Source organism: Sabethes cyaneus, chromosome 3 (assembly GCF_943734655.1).
Source record: "Sabethes cyaneus chromosome 3, idSabCyanKW18_F2, whole genome shotgun sequence".
Lineage (NCBI taxonomy): Eukaryota > Metazoa > Arthropoda > Insecta > Diptera > Culicidae > Sabethes > Sabethes cyaneus.
The window spans coordinates 231,430,988-231,455,766 of NC_071355.1; the positions used below are offsets into that span (position 1 = coordinate 231,430,988).

At 40.0% G+C, this 24,779-nt stretch overlaps 1 protein-coding gene across 2 annotated transcripts in view; it reads right to left on the minus strand.

Annotated features, from left to right (window-relative positions):
- The window catches only part of LOC128743586 (CUGBP Elav-like family member 2), a 439,607-nt gene extending 415,380 nt beyond the window's left edge, over positions 1-24,227 (minus strand). The window contains exons 1-2 of one of the 2 annotated variants that reach the window (XM_053840187.1): positions 24,147-24,227; positions 23,135-24,061 (exon numbers count right to left, since the gene is read on the minus strand). The gene's annotated coding sequence lies outside the window, so the exon portion shown is untranslated. The remainder of the gene's footprint in view (positions 1-23,134; positions 24,062-24,146) is intronic. The other variant, XM_053840185.1, reaches the window with a different exon arrangement.
- Positions 24,228-24,779: the final 552 nt, after the last annotated feature.

A 24,779-nucleotide genomic window follows, 5' to 3' on the forward strand; every position in this document is an offset into this window, starting at 1 on the left:
TGAGTGGGACTCTAACTCACACTCTTTCGGTTTGCGCCCAAGTGTTTTGACAATTGCACTATCAGTACACGACACTCTATATTAGATTATCTCACATCTAGTTTCGTGCATTCCAGTCTAACTATTCATGTGCACAGACCATTCGCTCCACCCACCGACGAGTGAATTATTATGCATAAGTTTGCTGAACTAAGTATTGCTCTCTCTTGAGTATTTTAGGCGCACTCTCAGTTCACACTGCGTGGTGCATCAAGAGCGCTCTCTGCGCACCACTCAGTGTGAACTGGGACTGCGCCATAAATAATGGAGATGGAGCAATACTTAGTTTAGCAAACTTATGGATAATAATTGACTCTATAAATGCCCCATACATGACATTTTCGAATTTTCCTTGGTTGAGTTGTTACAGTTAAATAAGCAAAATAGGTGCATTGAGTGCAGGACAGCCCTGATGCTATGTTTTACGGTTTCGATGCTATTACTTATGTCTCACTTTTTTTAATCCGTCCCACTGTGCGACATGTCAGCGGATCATATTTTCGTAGATTTCAGGGCAGCATACGATACAGTCGAACGAGAGCAGCTATGGCAGATAATGCACGCGTTTGGTTTTCCGGACAAACTGACGCCGCTAATCAAAGTTATCCTGGAGCAAGTGATGTGATACATGCGCGTTTCTGGGGCATTCCGGGCCTTTTGAATCGCGCATAGGATTGCGGCGAGGGGATGGACTGTCCTGTATATCATTCAGCGGGCATCGAAACGAGAGGAACGCTCTTCAGCAAGTGTAGCCAACTCCTAGCGTTTGCAGACGACCACGACATCATAACTAGAAACCTTGGGATGGCGAAGGCAATCTACGCCAGACTAAAAACGGAGGCTAGGACGATTGGGTTACAAATAAATGCTTCGAAAACCAAATATATGATAGGAAGAGGCTCCAGAGAAAGCAACGTTTGCCTCCCACGGACAGTGACTATTGACGGCGATGAACTAGGAGTGGTCGATGAGTTTGTATATTTTAGATCTCTGGTCGCCGCCAACAATAATACTAATAAGGAGATTCATCGACGCATTCAAGCTGGAAATCAAGTCTACTTTTCCCTCCGCAAGATTCTTCGATCAAGGAGCATATGCCGCCACACAAAACTGACGATGTGCAAAACGCTAATCAGATCGGTAGTCCTCTACGGTCTTTGCTTTCGGAAAACATACGTGGGTACTCGCTGTATTTGAACGAAAGGTGTTCCGGATTAGTTTTGGTGGAGTACAAACGGATAGCGGAGAGTGGCGTAGGCGTATGAACCACGAATTGTAGGCACTACTTGGTGATATTCCCTTCGTACGTCTGGCGAAAGTTTGGAAACCACGGTAGGCCGGCCACGTCGCTAGGATGCCGGACGATTAATTAGCGAATGGATTAGATGAATTGGCAACGTACAGCCTAGGGCCGAGTACAGTGGAGCGAAATTCTTGATACTAAATAAAAGCGAAATTCTTGATAGTAAAAAACCAATAGCTCAAACAATAATAAATACAGCAATGATCCGATTTTTTCAGCTCCCAATTTTGTCTACCCCCGATTTTATCAGCTTTTTATCCCGATTTTGTAAGCCTATAAATTTTGTTTTACTTTTGTGCTTTTAAACATGATTTACAAAACTTTTCAGCCTGCTTGAAACTATTCCGATTCTCTGGGAAGACTTTTCGAATAAAATGACGCCATCTAGCGAGTAATTCGGGGTCAAAATTAGGGTATTTTTAAAGTAAAAGTTCTATAGTTCCTAAACAAGCAAAGATAGAGGTGTACTACAGTCAGCAATGTTGTGTATTTTTACTATTTGTACAACTTTGTGAAACATGAAAAAGTCATACAACAACTACAAAAACAACTAAAATAGAAAAACTGATTTCAACGATTTTTCAATTATGAGAAATAGGATTTTTCTATCTTTACTGAAGAGATAGAAGGTTACTGTCTTTAGCAAAATTTCTTGTAATAATATGCTGTAAAACTTTGCAGAAGTCATCAATGTGTTATATTGAAACTGAAGGCAAATAAATTTTTTATTGTACTTTTAGTGGGATTAATCAAAATTTGTATTCCACTGGACGATAGACATTTTAATTTTAAGAAACTCTTTCGAAGGTTTCCCGCTTAAAGCTAATGTGTACCAAATAAGGTTCTAGACCAGTGTGCTGTGCCCGTTTCATTGAGCCTTCGGTTGACCAATTGAGGGTTAAAATTTAATTTTTAGTAGAAGTCTTCGATATTGCAAGGTCTTAAGACTTGAATTTTGAAAAAAAAATTTTTGCCGGGTTTATTGATTTCCCCATTTTTTCAGCCCAAAATTAAACATGGGGCTGACAAAATCGGAACATTACTGTAGTACCAAAAACGTAAAACCGCTAATGCAAATTTGCTTGAAAAAATCATGTTTCGATATAAGACAATTGCGATTTAAGATAACTTTTTGAAATTATAAATTGTCTTATATCGAGGTATGCCTGTACTCGATTTTTTTTAATATATCGATGGCCAGAATCGAAGAGTATGGAAAAGCAACTGACTGTTCTGAATTACGAATTTATTTACTCAACCTGGGTTGAAACTGGATGAATTTTTGGTTTGCAATTAATTCTCTTTGAAACACAATTCATCCAGTTTGAATTCATCGGGCTGAATGAACATATACGCTAGTAATTAAGTGGTCAAAATTATCAGATTATATCTAAATAAATAAGGGACATAATAGATGGCAAATAAAAATGCATAACGAGATAACATCACATTTGAATACACTGATTGTCAACTAAATGCCCAGCAAACACCAACTCGTATATCAATGCTATGAAAATGGTCGTTGTTGGCTTTTAATGAATTCAGGATCGTAAATACAGCCTAATGAAACGCACACAAGTTTATATTCTGTCGTATTTGACGATAGCAAGTCTTCCAGTACAGAATTGTCTGGCATTAGAAAACGAATCACTTTGAGTCGGATCTAATCGCATATAAAGACTTATAAAGTTGAACTGTTAACATATATTTGGTTGTACGTATATGGCTTCCAAATTAGTACGCATATGCTAGTTTTATGCATCAGGTACGATTTTTCAGGGTATATATAGGTATATATGTGAAAGCAAGTGTGTTATAAAATAAGTGACAAAACAACAAACGAAACAATATAAATATCTAACAAGATAAATTCGTCTGATTCCCATTCCGGGTGTGAGTGGCGGGCCATCATCATCATCATATATAACTCATTTGTTACTCTGACATGCATATGAAAATGTTTGCTGGGTGTTCATATACCACGCCTCAAGTAGGACTCAAATAGGTCAACCAGCTGCTGCGGTCTCAAACAGTCAAGTGTGATTTTAATGGACAGGTAAGTGTTAACATCGTTCGCGAAAAAACAGACGAAATGCGGCTAGTAGTAGTACAGGGTGCTCGTTGATGAATAGTGTGAAAAGCAAAGGGCCCAAGTTGCTTCCTTGCGGAACCCCTGAAAGAATACAAAACAGTTCCGATTCTTCCGGACCGAATTCAATACATAAACTGCGGCCAGCAAGATTTCACCCATCTGGTGAAAGTGACTGAAATTGCAAGTTTCTCCAGTCGATTCAACAATATTGTGACAGTCATGAAAAAAGTCATTAAAAAAAACAAAGAGAATTTTTTAATCGTGCAAAAATAATATGGATTTTAGGCATTTTTATTTTAAGTTTAAACGTAAAAACCAAGTCTATTCTTGCTTTTAATAAATACGTTGTTATTTTTATTGCAAAAATATACGAACAAAAAGACAAAAACGAAAGAAAATGTTTTTGGCCGAGTTTCGGAAATTCCACTGTTTGAACTTCCATTTTTATTTCGTGCTAGAAGCGTTAACTTAACTCGTACACTCATTTTTCGAGTTTTTCAGGCTGTAGAGCCCACAGACAATTGATTTTATAAAAAAAAATTAACTCATATCCTACAAATTATTTTTTTGCCCCCCGATTTTTCAAGCCAATTTCTAAGGGAGGGGGGCTGACAAAAACATTTAAAATGATTTGCAATGGCCTTAGTAAAACATACCAACCGAAGAAGCGTGGATGCGAGTCCCAGCTGCCATTGCACAACCGAATATATTTATGGTCTATATTGAAATTTACCAGTTCATCAAATTAATCTTTCTTTATGTCAGACAATTCCACAACTTTCCAAAAAAAATAATGCGTGGTCGACACGATCTAAGGCAGTTTTTAAGTCTGTATATATAACTTCTCTTACTCTGCTTACGCATTCTCCTCCATGTTATTGAAGCAAAACAATTGATCCTCTATGGGATAAATCCTTGCTGATCAATGGATTAGTATTGCTAACAGCACATAAAAAGTGCATCGTGGACTATAATTTGCAACACCTTCGAGCAGGCGCAATGTGATGTAATACCACGATAATTTTCCACACTCCTCTTTTTTCCTTTTTTGTGCACGGGAAAAATGACACATTTTTTTCCAATATGTAAGACATAGTTTCTTCCGCAAAGTTATGGAAAATACAAAGGCAAACAACTTTGCTAAAGAAATGACATTTCTATCTCTATCGAGTGCAGAGCTATAGAGCATTTTTCTTGGAAATTCTTTAAAAATTAGTTTTTCATACTTTGCTTATGTTGGTTGCATTTTTCAGGAATAAATGGTTCTAGGCAATTATTGATGGACTCAAAATACACGTTTTTGCAGAAAATTGCAAATCTCTAGGACCTTTCCTCACAAAGTTATCGTTTTTGACTCGTGAAGTTAAAGAAAGATAAAGCTTAAATAAGCGATAACTTTGTAAGGAAAGGCCCTAGAGATTTGCAATCTTCTGCAAGAACATGTGTTTTGAGACTTTCAATAATCGCCTAGAACTATGTACTCTTGAAAAATGCAACCAATATACGCTAAACATGAAAAGCTTATTTTTAAATAATTTCCAAAGAAAATGCTCTATAGCTGCACTTGATAAAGATTGAAATATCATTTCTTTAACAAAACTGTTTGCCTTTATATTTTCTATAACTTTGCCGAAGAAACTATGTGTCTATCTACTAACAAAAAAAAATGAACGTGTATCGAGCCTTTAGCGAACACGATACACATAAAACATATGCTTGCTGTACTCACATTTGGGTAGTTAGGGACAAGCGGAACCCATATAAGTTCATAGTACTCGACTTCAGCTTAAGATGAAACGCTGATTGCATAAATCCGCATGTCCCATTTTACGCCATGGGCTCGTGAAGTGGAAGTTTAAAGCTTGGATATGCGATAACTTAGCACGTAAAGGTCCAAGAGATTTGCGGTCTTCTGCAAAAACGTGTATTTTGAGAGCTTCGATAATTACCTAGAGAAAAGCTAAGTCTAAAAAACAAATTTTTAAAGAAGTTTTAAAGAATATGCCCTATAGTTCAGCAGTCGATAAAGATAGAAATTTTATTTCTACAGTAAAGTTGCTTGTTTTTACAATTTTTACAACTTCTCCGAAGAAACTATGCCTATATTTCCTAACACAAAAAATTTATATTTTAATTTTCATTATAGTAAGCGATGACAAACTTTTGACAGTTTTAGATTAAGGGGGATATTCATATGAACAAACGCGCTGAAGACCATAAATGATAAAATGAAAACAAAAGAAACTAGGAAAAAAGTTCCACTTTTCGCCCTTTTGGACTACTGTGCGCTGGTTTTCGATGTGGTCTACGAGTGGGCACACAATCAGGGATCAGGTGTTTCATGGTTTGAGTGAAGTGACTAACAGCATTGTTATGAGCAAATGGCGAAAGGTGGCTCAACCATGCCGACATTTCCTTATTATATGAGAAAATTTGTTTAAAATAGCAATTTTCAAGATGATATTTTGTAAAAAAAACTTATTTGTAAATTCGCCTTTTTGAAAAGACACTATTGACGAAAAAATTATGTTTAACGGATAATGAATCCTTGCGCGGTACCCAACATATTAGCAAAATTCTATTCCAATCAAAAAAGTCGAGACAAACCGTTTGGCTATTTGGGCTGGAAATGCTCCCAGACAAAAAACAGAATTGGACCTATAACTAACTCGACTCGAGCAAAAAGTTTCTTAGAATGAATTATAAGCAGAGATTAAACTGATTAAATAATCATTCAAGAATAACGTTCGTTTAGAAATAATATGGAAACAACATAAAATGTAGGTTAGTCGAATCAATAAATCAAGTTGATTATTTCATAGAAAACAATAAAAAAAGTCATATCTATGAAGAATAATGTAACGTTTCTATTTATTCATAACAAAATCGTATTACTGTCACTAACTCATCCTTACTGCATCGTCATTAATCATTCAGAACACGTTGATAATTAATCATTGTACTTACATTTATTCACAGAAACAGCAATCCAACAGCACTCGTTACCACAACGGATCGAAGTTCAGTTCAATCGTAACTGTAAACTTCCGCTTTCGACACGGAAGTAGAAATCGTTCTAATTATTTTCACTGCCAGAAATCCCAACAAAAGCATTATATTCATTACCTCAATTGATTGATATCATTAATCTTGCATTCATGGTTTCTGACTGACTATTGCAATCAAATCACATTGATGCTAACTTTCCAACATCCCCCGTCGGCAGGCGCACGCACTTTTCTACCAACAAAGAATCACCGTCACCCGCTCTAGCATCACCCGAACCACCCCTTTGCAAGCTACACACAAAATTTCCCAAGAATCACAACCATACACAGAGAAACCGCCGCGTCACTGCACGCTGGAAAGATCAAACGGTGCTCTCGTGACTCGGCAGCATACCTTGATTTCCACGGGCGAGACAGCAAAGCAAAAAAAATCACACACCACAGAAAACAACATCCGTCAAACCGCGAGAAAAGCGGCGAAGGCGGTCTTCTCGCTGCTGCTGGCTGGTTGGGTTCTGCCACAACTTGCCACAACAGCTTGGCTCCTTGCTGTTTTTAAAGCCACCACGTTTTAAAGCCTCGCGCACAATCCTTCAATCGATACTGAACTCTTCTCGGTTGTCCCACATTGCACCCTCACCGGCAGGCACCTGTTTCCGCAACACTGCACCGCTCGCCACTACCAGTCAGCCCCACTCCCGTTTGCAATGTCAATTTTGTTTATCCGCAATCGGCTCACTTTTTTCCACTTTTCGGACTTTTTTTTCTCGCTTCGGTTCGGTCCAGACTAGGTTTCAGTTTCCCGCTCTAAATATACCCGACAGTAGTAATGCTACAACCGGCCACTACCACCCACACAATCTGCCGTCGACGGTACGATCATTTCTCGTGGCAATTTTTTCTGGCATGTCGCCGATCTCGATGATCATGCTTACACTCGTACAATCGTTGATTCGCTTATGGGTGTAGGTAACGACACAAACGATCGTATCAAACGTCCGGTTGAAATCGGCCAAGAAGCACAACATTCACGAGATGCGTGTCACGAAAAGCGCTCGGAAAAACATACACAGCGCCAGTGAAATAGACGCGACGCGTTCGTCCGAATATCCGCCAAAGACTGACTCACCGAACGGGAAGATTGATAATTTTGATTTTCCATGGCGTGGAAGGTCCCACCGCTACCCACCGTTGACTGCGTACGGTCGGAAAAATCGACGGCTCAACACTACCACACTTGCACGGAGCGAGGCTTCGGGCCAAGGAAGTGCATTTTTCTTCGTCCTGACGAACACGAACGCGCTCTCACATCGCACGGAAAGACGACGCCGGGGAGACTAAAACGGCTCTCTCCCGAAAGCGGTCCACTACCACAGCAGAATGCTGGCTGTCTATTATCCTCGTTCTCTCATTGCTCATCGCTTGTGGGTAATCGAAACTAACCGAGTTCCAAGTGTAACAGTCACGTTTGATGAAAAGCCCGAAAACGCGTAAAGCCGACACAACCCTTCGGAGGCAAATATTAAACACAGTGTCGGAATTGTTTCGTTTTTGTTGTCCACAAACTCTAAGATCCATTAATTAACGAGAAATTATGGTAAACACTTAAACCTTGTCGACTAAAACCGGGAAAATCCCACGAATGGCCGAACCGATCGAGACGACAAACATTCCGTCCGTTCGTGTTAAAAATTTCCTCCAATCTAAACTGGAATCTGCTCGAATCAACCAAAACCTCTAATTTTCGAGTATTCTCCGTATGTTCGGTGCTTACTTTTTCTCTCACTCGTTACTCGGAAAAATTCGAAACGAAAGGATCAATGAGATACCAACACAAGCGGCTGTGAGCGAGCCTCACCAGCGCATCGCCGACGTCGTGTGTTTTGGTCGGTGTTCTGCATGCACAGAGAGGGTGGTAAACAACGCCTCCCACCCCGCCCAGGGCAGGCGGGTACCGAAAGTAAGCGGTTCGTAGCGTGTGGCTGTAGTAATTTTACGATGTAGCATACGTGAATGTTGTTAGGGTTTAGGGATGTCGATGTGACACGACGACGACAACGACGACGACGTCCGGGTGACGGCAATCGACACGATGCCAAGAGGGAAACATTGTTGCAACCAGGTGGGGAGTTTTAAATTTGTGCACACTACGAGGGGAAGTTGTCGAGTTACGAGTGACGCTTTTTGTTTTCCGGTTGGCACCTGTTGATATGGAGTGCTCGAAATTTGATTTCATTTACCAAATCTATACTATGTGACTTTGTACCATTCTAATTTGAACTTCAGACACTTAAGTGAAGTTGTCTCAAGAAAAATATTCGAAGCTGTTTTCTGTATCTTCTCAAGCGGTTAAAGTGGAGGTCCTTGCAGTTAACAAGTCAGTTTTTATGACACACTTATAATGGTTAATCGTTTTCTAAAGTCTTTGTTCTCTTTTGAAATTTTTAATAATCGTTTGAATTGCTTTACCGAATTTCTGTTTGTTTTTTCTATGCACATTTTATTATTACATTGCAACGCAAGCTTCAAATTTGAAATTAAAATTAGTAGAAAAGTGGCAGCGGTTTACACTATATATTTAAAGCTACGGCTTCCAACATCAGTGTTTTTGCAATTTGTCAGCGCCTTCACAATTATGAATTTTCGTCACTAGAGTAAGTTTACTCTAGCTTTACTCATTCATATGTTGCATCATTTGCCTTTCGTGTTGCATTTTCCGTCGTCTTTCGTCTTTTGTCACTAATTTTTGGTCTGTTTTTCTAAAGGCTATTCTGTTCTTTTCTTGACGGTTTTTGTCGTCTTTTTAACATCTGTTGTTGTCCTTTTTCGCCCTTATTAATACCTGACTTTCTGGTATCTTTGCACCATATTTTTTGTATCTTTTTAGCTATTTATTGACATTTTTATCGTCTTTTATGACGTATTTGGTTGCAAGTGATGACGTTGTTTTGCCGATATTTGTAGTCTTTTTTGTCATTTCTTGTCGTGGTTTAGCCGGTGTTTTTATTAACTCTTCGTCACATTTCTTGCAGTCTTTTCATCGTTCTTCCTTGTCTTTTTTGGCATTTTATCTTTCTTCTTTGGCATTTTTCGGCATCTTGTCATTGTATTTTTGCCTTTTTTCGTGTTTTTATCCCATCCCATATTCGCCTACTTGCTATCACTTTTTTAATGTCTTTTCGTCGTCTATTCAACGTCGTATTCATCGTCTTTTTTGGCATCTATCTGTCGTATTTTTGATGTATTTTGATGATCTTTTTGGCATGCTATTTTCGCAATCTAATCGTCGATATTTGACGTCTAGTTTTTGGATTTTTGACTGCCTTTTTCGGAACCTGTTTTAGTTTTTTTCGCTTTGTTTTGTTTCTTTTTACTTTAATTTCGTCGTACTATTTGTTGTCCAGACAACAATAATGTTGTTTCGCCTTTTTTTCGTTGTTTTTCTGTCGTATATTCATCATCTTTTATGTTCATCTCTTTTATGTTTTGTCACCTTCTTGATGCTTTTTAAAAGTCTGTACGTTCTTATCGGGTTTCTATTTTTTTCAATGTTTTTCGTCGTTTTTTCATCATATTTTCATGCTATTTCCATCATATTGTTGACGTTTTTCGTCATCTTTTTAATAACTTTTCATCATTTCTTGACCATATTTTCATCACTTTTTTGTCGTCTTATCATCGCACCTTCAGCGTCTGTACGCCATTTTCTCATTGATTTTTATTCGCCATTAAGCCATTGAGTAATTTTCGTTGAAACGGGGCCACTACTGACACGAGGTCTTCAAATATTAGAACTTTTGGGCTTGATTGGATGAAAATAGTGAAAAATAAGAATTACGCTTTTAGAATCGCCTAACAGTGGAGCCCTCGTTCTCCAAGGGTCTCGACTGTTTAGAAATATGTAAAAATTTTAGCAAACCTTGAGATCTATATCAAGTGATATTTTCGTAAATTTTCAATGAAACATCTAACAAATGGCACAATTCTGTAAAGAAAGAAACCTGGCCTTTCAAATGGAGTAAAAATTTTTTGTCAGCCATGTTGGATTTGATCACCATATCTAATTTTATCAAAAAATCGCCGTTTTCGTCATAAGCACCCCAACCGATTTTCATTTTAAGATCATTATTGGAAAGCTGAGAAAAAATATTTCAAGAAACATCCATAAAATTAGGTGTGCTTTGTCATTAACTGACTGAAATAATCAGTTATTTGTACACTGAGAAAACTTTTTGTATAGTTTCTATGTGTCCCACATATAGATTTTTGCAATGTGCCCAATAAATGATCTTTATGTGCCAAACAGTTATCATTTATGTGCAAGCGAAAAATTAGCACATACTATTCATATACATATAATTTTTATGTGTATAATTGCACATACTATTCATACGCGTATAATTTTTATGTGTATTTCTGGAAGGATCGTGTTTATGTACGGCTCATGATAATCATATGGAATTTCATATGGAAATTTACTATTAGTTATGTGCAGAATATTTTGAGTGTAGCAAGATTCACAATTTTCATATAATTATAGTGATATTTCCAAAATTTGCGATGAAACAAACTACAGACGACACGGTTTTGTAAAGAGGAGAGATAGAGCTTATAAACGATGTGAAAAAAAATTTGGCGGCGATCTCGGATTTGGCTGCCATGTTGTATTTTTTCTTAGCTTTTCGATGGTGGTCTTGAAATTAAAATCGGTTGGGGAGATTATGGCAAAAACGGCGATTTTTTGATAAAATCCAACATGGCGACTAAATAAATTTTTATAAGCCCTATCTTTCCTCTTTACAAAACCGTGTCGTTTGTAGTTTGTTTCATCGCAAATTTTGGAAATATCACAATAATTATATGAAAATTGTGAACCTTGCTTCAAATAACTGATTGTTTTATTCAGTTAATACCATTGCACACCTAATTTTATGAATGTTTCTTATAGCATTTTTTCTCAGCTTTCCAATGGTGGTCTTAATATGAAAATCGGTTGGGGAACTCATGATGAAAACGGCCATTTTTTGATAAAATCCAAGATGGCCGCTAAATTTTTTTTAACTCCATTTGAAAGCCCTGTTCTTCTTCTTTACAGAACCGGGCCATTTGTTAGATGTTTCATGGCAAATTTATGAAATATCACATGATGTAGATCTCAAGGTTTGCTCAAAATTCAACTTTTTTTGGAACTGTTAGGCCCCATGGCGAACGAGGGGTCCACTATTTCAAGGTATCAAAAGTGTAATTCTTATTTTTTAACCATTTTCAACCAATTAAGCGCAAAAGTTTCAATATTTGAAGACCTCGTGTCAGTAGTGGCCCCGTTTTAGCGAGAATTACTCATCTACCAAACCTGTTCGCGCTCAATTGTATCGTATGATGCCCTGAAATCCGTGAAAACTTGATTATTTGTGGGCATGTTGTACTACCGAAATTTCTGGAGGGTTTGTCGAAGAGTAAAAATTTGATTTGATTTGAGGTAGCATGTGCCCCCATAAAGCCCTCCTGGTACTGCGCTACGAATTTTCTTATTCTTGGAATAGACGACGTGACAAAATCTTTGAGAGCACCTTTTAGACGGCGTTGACCAGTGTAATGCCGTGGCGATTACAGCAATCTAGCGATCCACCCAAATCCTTAAAATTATTAAGTGAAGTGTCATTGCTAGTGGTTCTTGGCCATATTTGAAGAGTTCTGCCGGGAGTTGGTCTTTTCCGGTGGCTTTTGTGGCCAGCTTTCGATCCTCGTCCTAACATATATCAGGCTTCGGTATGTATCCTTTACGAGATTGGTTCACTTTCTCATAGAACTTGCGCATCTCATTAGCCCGGAATAGTTGTTCTAGCTCTTCACGATCTCTGTCCTCCTTTTAGCGCTTTTTCCTCCTCAGGATTGTGGTCAACTCATTCCACGGTCGTCAATACTTGGCCAAATTATCCTTCGTCACAAGACTTAGATAGTTTTTCCAAGCTTAACGTGGAGTATGCAACTTATTTTCCTGGATTTCGGGGTAGTATATGATACAGTCAAGCGCGAACAGCTATGACAGATAGCGCACGAGGACGGTTTGCCGGATAAACTGACACGGTTGATTCCAGTGAGTGATGTACTACGTGTGTGTTTCGGGGGTACACTAGTGTTCGAATCGCGGTTGCGGCAACGGGATGGAATGTTCTGAATGTTATTTAACATCGCTCTTGAAGTTGTAATCCGGGCATCGAAACTAGTTAAACGATCTTTGGCAAAAGAAGCCAGCTCCAAGCCTTCGCTGACAACCTAGACATCATTGCTGAAAATCTTGGGAGGCCCAACCTAAGAGAACTGTCAATACGTTACCAACCAAATATATGCTAGGAAGAGGCTGCGAAGAAAACTACGTTCGTCTTCCACGGCCAGTGACTATTGACGCCAGTGACGGCGAAGTTCATGTATTTGGGATTTTTGGTCACTGCCGACAATAATACCTACAATGACGAGATTTAACGACGCCTTCCAATTAGAGGACCTATTGATGACCATGGGCCGCCGCACAAAACTGACGATGCACAACTCGCTAATCAGACCGGCAGTTCTCTACGGACTTGAGACTGTAACATTGCTCACTCTAGACCTACGGGCACTTGTCGTATTTGAACGAAATGTGTTTAGCGGAGTACAAATGGAAAACCGAGAGTGGCGCAGGTGTATGAATCATGAGCTGTAAGCACCACCCCCTGGCTCGAACAGGTTGAAGCCGACTTGCGTGTGTCGAGATCGAGACCCTCAACGGGTAGGCCCGAAGACTGAGAACAGTGCAGAGAAACTCTTGATACAGCACATCCCACTCCGGCTCTATGCTGCCAAAAGTAAGAAACGTACGTGCTACGTATAAAATGCACGTAGAAAACAAAAATAAATTATAAAAGTTAATCATCATGGTGACTTGTATAAGACGTACTGTTACTGATCAGATAACATGGCAATGAACAGATCTTCATGCATGGTATAATTAATAAAATCCTTTATTGGTTCGATGTGCCATACCTGACCTCTGTTATTAAGTCTACAGTATTGGACAAAACATTTACGACTATTGTCACTTATTGACTAAAAGTATGAGTAAGTTTAAAAGTTTGGTGACCATGACATTTTAAAATTAAATAAGTAAAATAAAAAAATATCATTAAAGGTTTCATGATTACGGATGGTTAATTCCAAATGTTTTGTTCAATACTTGAAGTGTGAAAAGTCGAGTCGTGTATTTTGCCGTCAATCATCTCTGCTTACGGGAGTGCTTCCCGGTTTTTTTGAACAGCGTCCAAAAAATATTTTTCATTAATACTTTCTAAGTAGCGTATTAAGATTAGTTTTAATTTACCTATACATATTTCACCAGTAAGCAAACATGTGGCATTGTATTACAGTAATATTGGTAGAGTGGAACTGTCTTTTAACATAATGTGTACCCGGGTGCTTCTTTTTGGGAATGAGCAACGTATTAATTTCACTTTCTGATTCACAGCCTTTCTGAAGTCCCATTAAAATCTGCATAAATCATCAAATCCCAGAGGAAACAATGTCCAAGTTTATTTGTTTAACCAACTTTGACATCCACATCAACAGCAGTGCATCAAAACCACAATAAATTCATCAAAACGACGACCATTCCTCATGTTTGTGCTCTTGCATGCCTTATTAACGCTTTATGCCGTTAATTAGTCACTAATTTCGTCTGATTTAATGCCTAATCGCCGAAAAAACCATCCTCGTGGCAAAGTTGCTCCTATGCCGGCTAAGGCACGGTGCCTGCTTAGGCAATACTTGTGCTTGATGGAAACCGGGGGGTCGGCCGACCGCCGGCAGTAGTGTGCCGAACATTTTCCGTGTGTCGCTCATCACAGATCCATCGTAGTGCGTCATCTTAATCATCTTGGTCGTTTCGATTGCGACAAAACTAAATAAAACGACATGTTTACAGCGGTGGATTGACAAATGTTTTTCCTCTAATTTCTCTCGTGCGCTCGACTGCTTTCCATATGAAGATGTTGGCTCTGGTCGCCACAGCGCTAATCCAAAGTGTCAATCGGGGGGATATAGTAAAAGCACCGCACGCCGTCGGATTTTGATGGAGGAAAGTTGTTATTTATTAGCAGGAATGGACGACAGTACGGCGCGCCTTCGTCAGTAGGAGTCCCAAACACGTGCCAATGGTGCCGTTAAACCATCATAAGCAGGCGACACTATAATGTATAGTGTAAATTAATTTCCCTCTAATCAAAGGATAGACGACGGCATGCTCTATAGAATGGTTATTTTTAGAATCACTAAGTCGCGTACGCAAGGCAAAAGGTCAAGTCTAAATGTGGTGTGTCGGGAAATGCTTTCCGAACAGGCGGAGGGGTCCAATAAGAAATCCATAAGTACTTTGAGAAACGGCTGTTCGCCGCAGCGCCAGACCAAAGTCGAATTGCGGCGGCTTGTGGTGGAGCCGATCGGGGAAGAAAAAATGAGGCATTATAAATTTATTGGAACAGGTGTTCTAGCTGGTATCGATGAAAATATGACCGTCTCGGTTTACCTCTTCGAGGGTGTCGGTAGGTACGTCTCGCTATTGGCACTCATCTTGGGGGAACTAAATAACTACGATATTGGATTTTCCGATTTGATGGTGCGAGCGGAGAAGTAGGTTAATAGTATGACACGTGAAAAAAAATGTACGAAGGTTGAAGGTCTATTATTTACTAAATTATCCACCACACTGTCGCAATTTTCTATCGTAACTGATTAAAATTGTGACCTATTGTTGGAAAAAAAAATTTATTTAGCTTCAACCATCGTGCTAATCCATTACACCCTTCAAAGAAATGTTATTGGTATGAATTGCACAATCAACGCCATCATCAATCATCATTGGTATTCGACTAGCTACAGTAAACGTGCTCATCAATACACTCGACTGAAATCACAGATTGATACAGTGAACGACGACATCTCTTCGAGTAAGCGAGTAAGAACGATTTTTCCTATATAACTCGGAATCACTATCGGACTAAATTAGCCGAACCACTTAGCAAATTTAGCACTGCCATAGCTGCGCAGCGGCAACATTATATTGTTCGGCAAGGGTTCAAATTCGTTGAATGCTTTCGCTTGAACTTTCTACCGATCAGCATCAGCACTGCAACATTGTCGTTAAATTGTATTCGAACATGACTTTAATGGCATTTCTTTTTTCTCGAATTTTATTTCGATGCTACCACGGATGCAGTGCAAGCAATTTCGCGAGTATTGTTGTATGTAGTTAGAATTAGTGCTGACCGAGAGGAAAGGAAATTTCGATCGATTCTGATTCGTACCGGAAAGAAAGTGATTGGTCCGATGTGATTAGGACTTAATTGAGTTTTCTATCATCGAAAGCAGTTCTTTCGTTCGTACTGCCGTCCCACTGCCAATGATGTTGCTATTGCTCGAACTGATGAGTTGGCATTATTTTTATTTTAAGCTGAGAAAGTCATTCTGGAGTCAAGTGGAGTGCACGTAGAATACAAGTCATAGAATAAAATCAAGTTGATTTACCGCAAATGAAATTTTGGATTAATTAAATTTTTCAGTAGACTCAGACAAATTTTAAGCGTTTGAGGTTCAAAATATATTGAAAATAAATTTGTGATTTTTAATGACACAATACCACACTACTAAACTCAAGAATTTAGCTGACTAGCGCGCAATTGAACGCCCGCCAGCACAGCGGGTCGCGGAAGTCTTTGGAGATCTTGAGTAGAAAGTCAAGCTGTCTGATAGCTTTCGTCAGAATTTAGCAATAGTGAGGTTTTAAAGTTAGCTCGGTGCTGGAAGTATGGCAGTATGATAAAAATTTCGGTCCATGATTACTCCTCTGAGGGACGCCTGAAACATTCTTATACTTACACTCAGCATTCATTCACTCAAAGCACTAACAACTAAGCAAGGGAAAGCTAAAAAAATTAGTGGACTTAAAAATTCGAGTTAAAACGTTTTCAACGCCGCAGTTTTTACAGGCACCTCTAAGCAATTCTAGCGTACGCATATGCATTTAAATTTAAATAACTAATTAAATTCACCCATAAAAAATAATATCGTTCGGTCAAGTTTCGCAACAGTACAGAACTTTCCACTCATTATAGAGTTTCCTTTAGAGCTTCTTTAGAGAGAGAGAGAGAGAGAGAGAGAGAGAGAGAGAGAGAGAGAGAGAGAGAGAGAGAGATAACTTGCTATGATAATGTTTTAACTATAAAATATCAGGCAACGGTAACAATAAACATTATTAGCATATTTTCACCGCTCAAAGATCCTTAATTTAATAGCGAAAATATCTAGTAAGGTTCATGATTAATTATTTATATCTAGATCGGCTCATTGCATATCTAAGCTCGTTCCCTTGGCTATGTGTCAACAAACGACTGCCATGGATGCGCGATTGGAATCGAGATTAATTGAAGTTTTCCTGTAAATTGAACACTATGGCACAGAGAACAGACTAACAGACTCGAAGCAAGTAATCGATATTTTATAGGTTATAAAGGGTGTCCAAGGCAAAATTGCAACACACTCCAATTGCTCTAACCGCTCTAACTGAACCGTTGGGTAAAATAAATTTAAATTTTGCATGGAGAAAGTTCAAAGTGCATTGTTTATAGTGTATGAGTCTTTTTATCAGGTGCGCAAAGATATGAAAAATACCGTCGAAAGAACAGCTCGTTTGAGAAAAAGCTCTCCAGAAGTACATCGAAAATCAGAATCTGTCACATCGTGCCATCGGTAAAAAGTGCCAGAAAGTGCCGAACTTTGCCAAGAAATTCTTGATTTGGCAAGCAATTTGTTCATCTGGAAAGCGGAGTACGCCTTTCGCAACCCCATGTACCATAAACATGTACAGCTGTGTTTAAAAGAGTGTCTCCAAAAGCGATTTCTTTTTTTTTTCTGAAGTGTCCTACGATCTTCTGGTAGGATTTGACTTCATGTCATCGTGCAAAGGTCGTGCAGGAGTGGCATAAATAAGGCAAATAATGCCGATTTCGTGCCGAAACATCTTAACCCCTCAATTACAACTTCTGAAACATCCAAAATAGTTAAAACAGGTAAAGAAATGAAGAAAGTATAGGTTAATATTCAAACCATGTCGATTTTGAGGTTGTGCAAGATCTCATGGATGGGGTTAAGGCCAAAGTACCGGCATTCGGATATGGAGGCGAAATTTAATAAAATAAAAAGACTAAAACTAAGTAATTGTTTCATTTGATGCCCTGAAAGATTGATGACAGTCGGATAAAAACTCGAATTTTGCGAATTATTTTTGTGTGTTGCCATTTTACCGTGGACACTATTTAGTATTGTATGGACAAAACTAACCTCACTCCTTTGACGTTTATCGGTGGTTTGTTTATATAGACTTAGAAGATGAATTGATATGATCATAGTGAATATTATAAAAAAATAGTGAATATTGTTAACGGCGGAACGGAAAAGTACAAACATTGCCATAGTTTGAAGGAGAACTCTGCCGGATAATCGCCCAGAAGTACACTCGAAAATTATCTAGGGACCATTCGCGAACTACGTAATGCACTAGTTCAAGGAGGGTACTTATATTACAAGCCTGACACCCTACTTACTTGTTTCTATCTGCAGAGAGCCGGGATGGTTCTTGCAGTATCAAGAATTGCTCTCCACTGTACTCGATCGTGAGTTACAATCTGGTCGAGCCATCTAGCGCGTTGGGCCCATCTATTCATGGTCCCGGGAGGGCTCTTGAAGAGAACGTATTTCTCTGCACAGCCGTCCGGCATTCGTGCAACGTTGCCGGCCCAACGTAATCTTCCAACTTTCGCCAAGTGTACGATGGAATCTCTAAATAGTGCATGCAACTCTTGATTCACGGTTGGTAAATGGTTGGATAATGTACAAAACAGACCCCATAGAGGTCCTTAGCCTCTTATCCAGCAACTTCTATTCCTACCTCCACGTGGTACCAGCCGGAATACGAGCAACCTTAGCGGAGTTCGGGTAACCATCTCGGTAGAAACTAAGATCGTATACCAACAGGGAAGCAGGCACAGTGGTGTCTTGACATTATAAGATGGCAGGCTCATCACGAAACTCGGTAGCGTAGGCCTTGGTACGGCTACCTACCACAACTCAAAAAGCTAAAAAGAATCAAGGAAATCCTACTCGGAACGTTCGGCATGGACTAAGGCGACGAAATGAGGACATGGAATGGAAGCTTGGTACCTGAAACTGCGGATCGCTAAATTTCGTTGGTGGCGACAGGACGTTGCTCGATCAGTTAGAACCCCGAAAGTTTGGCAACGTGGCACTGCAGGAGATCTGTCGCAAAGGTGAGACGGTGTGGAGGATCCGTGTCGGCAAAGCCCAATTTTTTCATAGCGGTGGAGCGACCAACGAGCTGGGGACGGGCTTCGTAGTGATGGGCAAAATGCAGGATCGCGTAATGGACTGGAAAGCGATCAACGAGAGAATGTGAATGTTGAGGATAAAAGACCGTTTCTTCAGCCGCACAATCAAAAAACGTGCAATGTCCACACGAAGGTATACCCGATGACGAGAAGGGTTCTATGCGCAGCTGGAGGCAACGTACGACAGCTGCTCACCACGGGACATCAAGATCGTCATCGGAGATAGGAACGCCCAAATCGACAGGGAAGCAATGTATAGACCTGTGTCGGGCCCCATAGCCTGCACACCGACACGAACGATAACGGTCAGCGATGTATCAATTTTCCCGAGGTTTGGTGATCAAAAGCACCTTCTTTACTCACAAAGATATCCACAAGGCCACCTGGAGATCACCTGACCAACGAACCTCGAACCAAATCGACCATATTCTCATCGAGGGCCAGTTTTTCTCGAACATCACCAACGTACGCTCCCTACGGAGTGTGGATATTGACTCGGGCCACTACCTAGTAGCAGTACATGTGCGCTCAAAACTATCGACGGTTTATACCTCACGACAAAGTCGCCCTCCTCGGCTAAACATTCGGCAACTAGACAACCCGCGAACTGCCGAAAACTACGCGAGCGTACTGGATGAAGCTCTGCCTTCCTCTGTGGAGCTAGATGCTTCGAACCTCGAAAACGGATGGAGTAGGATACGCTCGGCCGTCAACGAGGCCGCAACCGCGGTGCTAGGTGTGGAAACCTCGAGTGCAAGAAATGATTGGTTTGACGGGGAATGCCAAGAAGCGATAGAGAGGAAAAAAGAGCTTGGGAAAACTATCTGAGCATATCCACGAGAGAGAATTTGGCCAAGTATCGACGAGCGAGGAATGAGAAGAAAAAAGCGCCAGAAGGAGGACAGAGATCGTGAGGAGCTTGAACAACTATTCCGGGCTAATGATACCCGCAAGTTTTACGAGAAGGTGAACCAAACTCGCAAGGCCCACACACCAAATCCTGACATGTGTAGGGACGAGGGAGGGGATCTAATCACAAACGAGCGCGAGGTGGTCGAGACGCTTAAGGAATTGGCGACGAATAGCCCAGAACTGAGTACAGTGGAGAGAAATTCTTGATTTGAATCGCCCCGGCTCTCAGCGGATCGAAGTAAGAAATAAGTTTGTGTTTTTATTCATGTAGACAACGGCGTGAATGATGGAACAAATAAATAAATAATCAAAACAAACTAGATTTGTGTTTGAGCTTGGGTGTGGCCTTGGACTCGAACATGGATTTATGTATTGTTTTGGTTCGTTGAACCCGCAAATGCCACCCCTCCCCCCTTGTATACGCCCATGCTGCATTTATTTCCTACATTCGCTATAGAATGTGCGATATGCATACCTACCGTTAATAAAAATGATAGTCTCTCAGTTAGGTTTCACTGACGCAATCGTTAAGAAATTTAACCCATTATGACCCAGTTATTCCTAAATTTGGACCAAATGCAATGGAACTGTGAAATCATATTATCATATTCTGGTTTGAAGTTGTTGGGCAACTTAGTATCGCCCTTTGGAATGGTTTTAAGGTCAACATAGCTCACGAATGATATTTCATATGGTCAGATTCAAATAAACAAATTTTTAGTTGTTTACACTTTTTCGGCTTTTGTGACATATTTTACTATATACTTCACGTAACGTTTCATCTTAAAATGCTGACATTTGCATGCATTTTAAAAATATTGTCTCCACCATTTTTCAAACTTTTTTACAGCATTTATCGCAAGTTTGAAAATTGACAGATGATCTCACACACACTAGATTGATGTATTATCTTTCTTCTACTGATTATTAGTGATGGTAACTTTTGAAATTCAGCAGTAAATAGGTCTTGAAAACGGGCTGTTTTGTGCGTATCAAATTTCATACGCTAGGACATAATGGGTTATCTTGCTATAAGAAGCAACGGTCATTAATAAAGAACTGTAAGTGCATGCCATTGCAGTATCGCAGAGACGGTGATGATCCAGATTTAGTTGGTAATAAGGTCTATATATAGATAGGTGCGGTGCCGAAAAATGCTTGTTGTAATACACAGCCGAGCTTTCTGTCGCAATGTTCTGTGTGGTTAATTATTTATAAGGTGACATTTCGGTACAGGTAGTCCTTCGAAGTCGGCCTCCCAGTTGGCCTCGAGGTATGATACTGACCTAATAAATCAGTCGTCGTATGTTCGAATCTTGGCTGGGAGATGTTGTTAGACTCAATAGGATCGTAGCTGCTGGCCCTGCGATTGTCCCGTACTCTAACAGCTGGCTGCGAATTCTGTCGTATAAAAACAGAAGTTCAAGTTTTGATAACGGAATGTGACATCTAGGCTTTGCTTTGCTTCAGTCGTCCAAATGAGCTATAGGAGCTGTAAATGCTCTATTTTCAATTAATCATGTAGTGTAAATTTCCAGTACATTTTCAAATTATTTTAGGAGGATTTAATTGGAAAATAAGGCAAATAAAAATCGTTACGCTGACAGTTCCAGAATTTCAACCCTGCTTTATTAAATTAGTACACCATTTAAATCTCTATTACAGAATGGTTACGGTACTCTCGAAACTAATGTGATTTCATTCAATTTAGTCAATTTGTTGATAGGTAAATCATTGCATTGCTGTCACCTGGTTGGGTTGGCGGAAACCCAATCCTTGGACCACTTCAAAAGTTAACTTTCATAAATCATTAGCCCTGGATGACGAAAATGACTTGGGAATTATCATGCTCGATCGCAATCCACTTCAACCATGCGGTTTGCTCATCCGTTACATGTCCGTGACTAAAAGATTATTGCGACAGCGAATAGGTAATATTTGTTTTGCCCGGTGAACATCGGATTAGTAAGTGCTGCGCATAATTAGAGTTGATTAGACATAACCACGATGTTCTCACAGATAATTACCTTAATGATATCGGCAGTAACCACATTTATTAGTGTGCATTAGTGAGACTGGATTTTTTGCATGATGGGACAAAAAGTATAGAAAATATAACGCATATTCACTGCAATCAAGTATACAGGAAAATATATATATGTTATTCAATTGACGTTTCACAATTTCAGGAATTGCTATCTTTTTTGTGACAAACGCAAATAGGAAGATATATGTTGCTGTGCTGTCACTGTTATCATCGACCTTTTTTCGTCATAACTCCAGCACCTTAACATAATTTAAAAATGAAGTCATCCAAAAAATAAAAACTCAAACACTGTCGGAGAAATTCAAAACCATGTCAAACACGCGAGAGCTCCTCTGACCCACAGCCGAACGCTTCGTCGGAAGTTCCAGGCGCGCATATAAAATGCTTCGGGAGGCATTTTATTTTTTCTTTTATCACCAACGACCGCTGCGCTGCTGTATATCGGGGAGGAACGACATGCGATACCGGCGAAGGCGTACACCACACGTCGAATCCATCCATAATTTACCGTGTTTGTGACCGCAACCGCCGCCCCCGGTGCGTCCTTGCAGCAGCACCAGCTGCTGCTGCCGCCGATGTTTTCCCTGGGTTCATGTCGACACAGAACTAAGTCAAATACAGATTGAGTAAACAGAAAAATACACTGACTGTGCGGTTTTGTATGTGCAGAAGATGTGACGTAGTGGATTAAAAATGCTTCTTCGGATTCGGCTGAATTCTACAATACAAAAAATCTGTTGTGTGAGAGTTTTGGGAATTTTCGCGAAGGTACACGCAATTTTGTATTAACCTACGTGCATTGAATGAAAACCGTACAAGATATTTTCTATAAATATGAGCAAGTCGACGAAGTTTATGTTGGTGGTGGATAGAGAGGGAATTATAACTATATGTATACTATAGGAGCAACTTTAGCTGATAAGATAAGAACGTCTCATCACAGGTTCTCTATAAGCACGGCATCATGAAACTTAGTTGTGCACAAAACATTTAGACGTTAAATGAATTGATTTTAAATGCATTTCGTATTTTTGAAACTATATATATTTTTTTTCATCTTGATCCTGTGTATTTTCTCATAACAATGTGATTAATCACATGCTAATTAAGTAGCAGCATAGTTACTGTGTCATCAGAAAATAAAATCCTCATGTTTGACTTAATCCGGTAGACTGTAACGGCCGTAGCAGCAATTTATTAGTTCATATTTCGCATCCAATCAGTCCAACTATTAGCAACAAAAAGCACATGTTTGCAACCGAATGAGCAGTGTACAAATAATACGACTAACATAACACTTACCTTTACCTACACGGGAAAGCAACACAGTCACGATCACAGGACCGGCAAGCAGACAGGACGATCCACGTACAGGCGTACATGCAAAAACAACACGATCGATCCGAAAGCAGCAAGTACAGCAATAGCAAACACTATTCTATTGATTTACAACGGTGCAGACGGTTCACGAATATAACTAAGAACATACGAATATACTAAGTCACAAAAGCATAGGCACAAAACAACAGACTAAGTATCTATCTACAGAAAATTTTCATACATTGGATCGAAATGTCGGAAACACATAAAGATCGAACAGGATTGGATAAATCAAGAGGACAGTTTACACGACACATAAAGAACACACAAAAGTTAACATAAACACAGCAGGATTCGGATTGCTGCCCTTCGCGAGAACTCTCACAGAAACACACAGTAACACAGCCAGATGATGCAAAACCGCGTTTATGTGGTTTATGTTAATCCTTTCAAGCACGAAAGTACTGCGCCGGCCGGCCGTCCGTTCGTCAACCAAAGTGCGAAACGCTAGCGTTGAAACTGATCCACGATGACAAAAATTCGTTCAAATGATGATCAGTTTTCGTTCATATCGCTGCTGTCGTCGTCCGTGTTGCTGTTGAACGTAGTATGGTAGTGGGCCCTTCCGCCTTTCCACTGATACACGGCGACGCTTGTAGTTCTGTTTGCCTGCCTGGCACTGAGACGGCAATCGATCTGATAACGAACGAACGAACAACGATGCTTACTTTTCCTGTGTCGGCGGCGGCAGCGGCAGCGGCAACGACAGCGCGACGATCACAGTCCGTTCGGCGCTCTCCTTGTCAGCGAACCGCGCTTACTAGTCTACTGATGTGATGATGATGATGTTGCACCGCCGATAGTCTAGTCTGCCAAACCATTGCGAGCCGTTTAGCGGTTGTTTATAACCTCGTCGAAAAGATGAAGAACAAGTCGAAGGTTTAGTAGATTTACGGCGCTCGCCGAGCGGAGCGTGATCGATAGGGATACTTACTCGAGAGACGGGTCTGATGCTGATCCACCCGGCGAGGGGACAGTTGAACTTACCCGTTGCAGTACCGCGCCCGCCGCGGGGTTACGGTGTTTGCTCAATTTAGCGTGGCGAAATTTTTCAAATTTTTCCTTTTTGCTCCGCAGGGATGAGGCTTTTTTGCTCGGAAATTGAATTTGCTGTAATCCACAGTAGTGAAAACAGTGATGGCAGACTAATTAACATTTAAATTGATGCTTTCTAACGAGAGGAGTAAATGTATTTCTGTGGAGAACTAAAAATGAATTAACTTCACCCTGTACAGTCGATTATTTTTCACAATTTGCGGGGCTGCCGGTGTATCGTAGCTGGACTGTTTATCACGGAATAACCGGAAAATCGTAATTAGACCTGGTGTCCTTACAACTTGGCGCTGAGTAGTCAAATTATCAAAAACGAACTGGCGCTAAGTGGTCGGATTATCACAACTTGACCTGGCGTCCTCACAAATTGACGTTGAGTGGCCGGATTACACATGAATTGGATGAACGAAAACGGATGAAGTACGAAATGTTAGCGGGTTAGCTGGGTTCTACTTCTGGCGAACGACGCGCACGGTAATTGCCTGCACGGTCACAGCGACACAATCCAACCCTG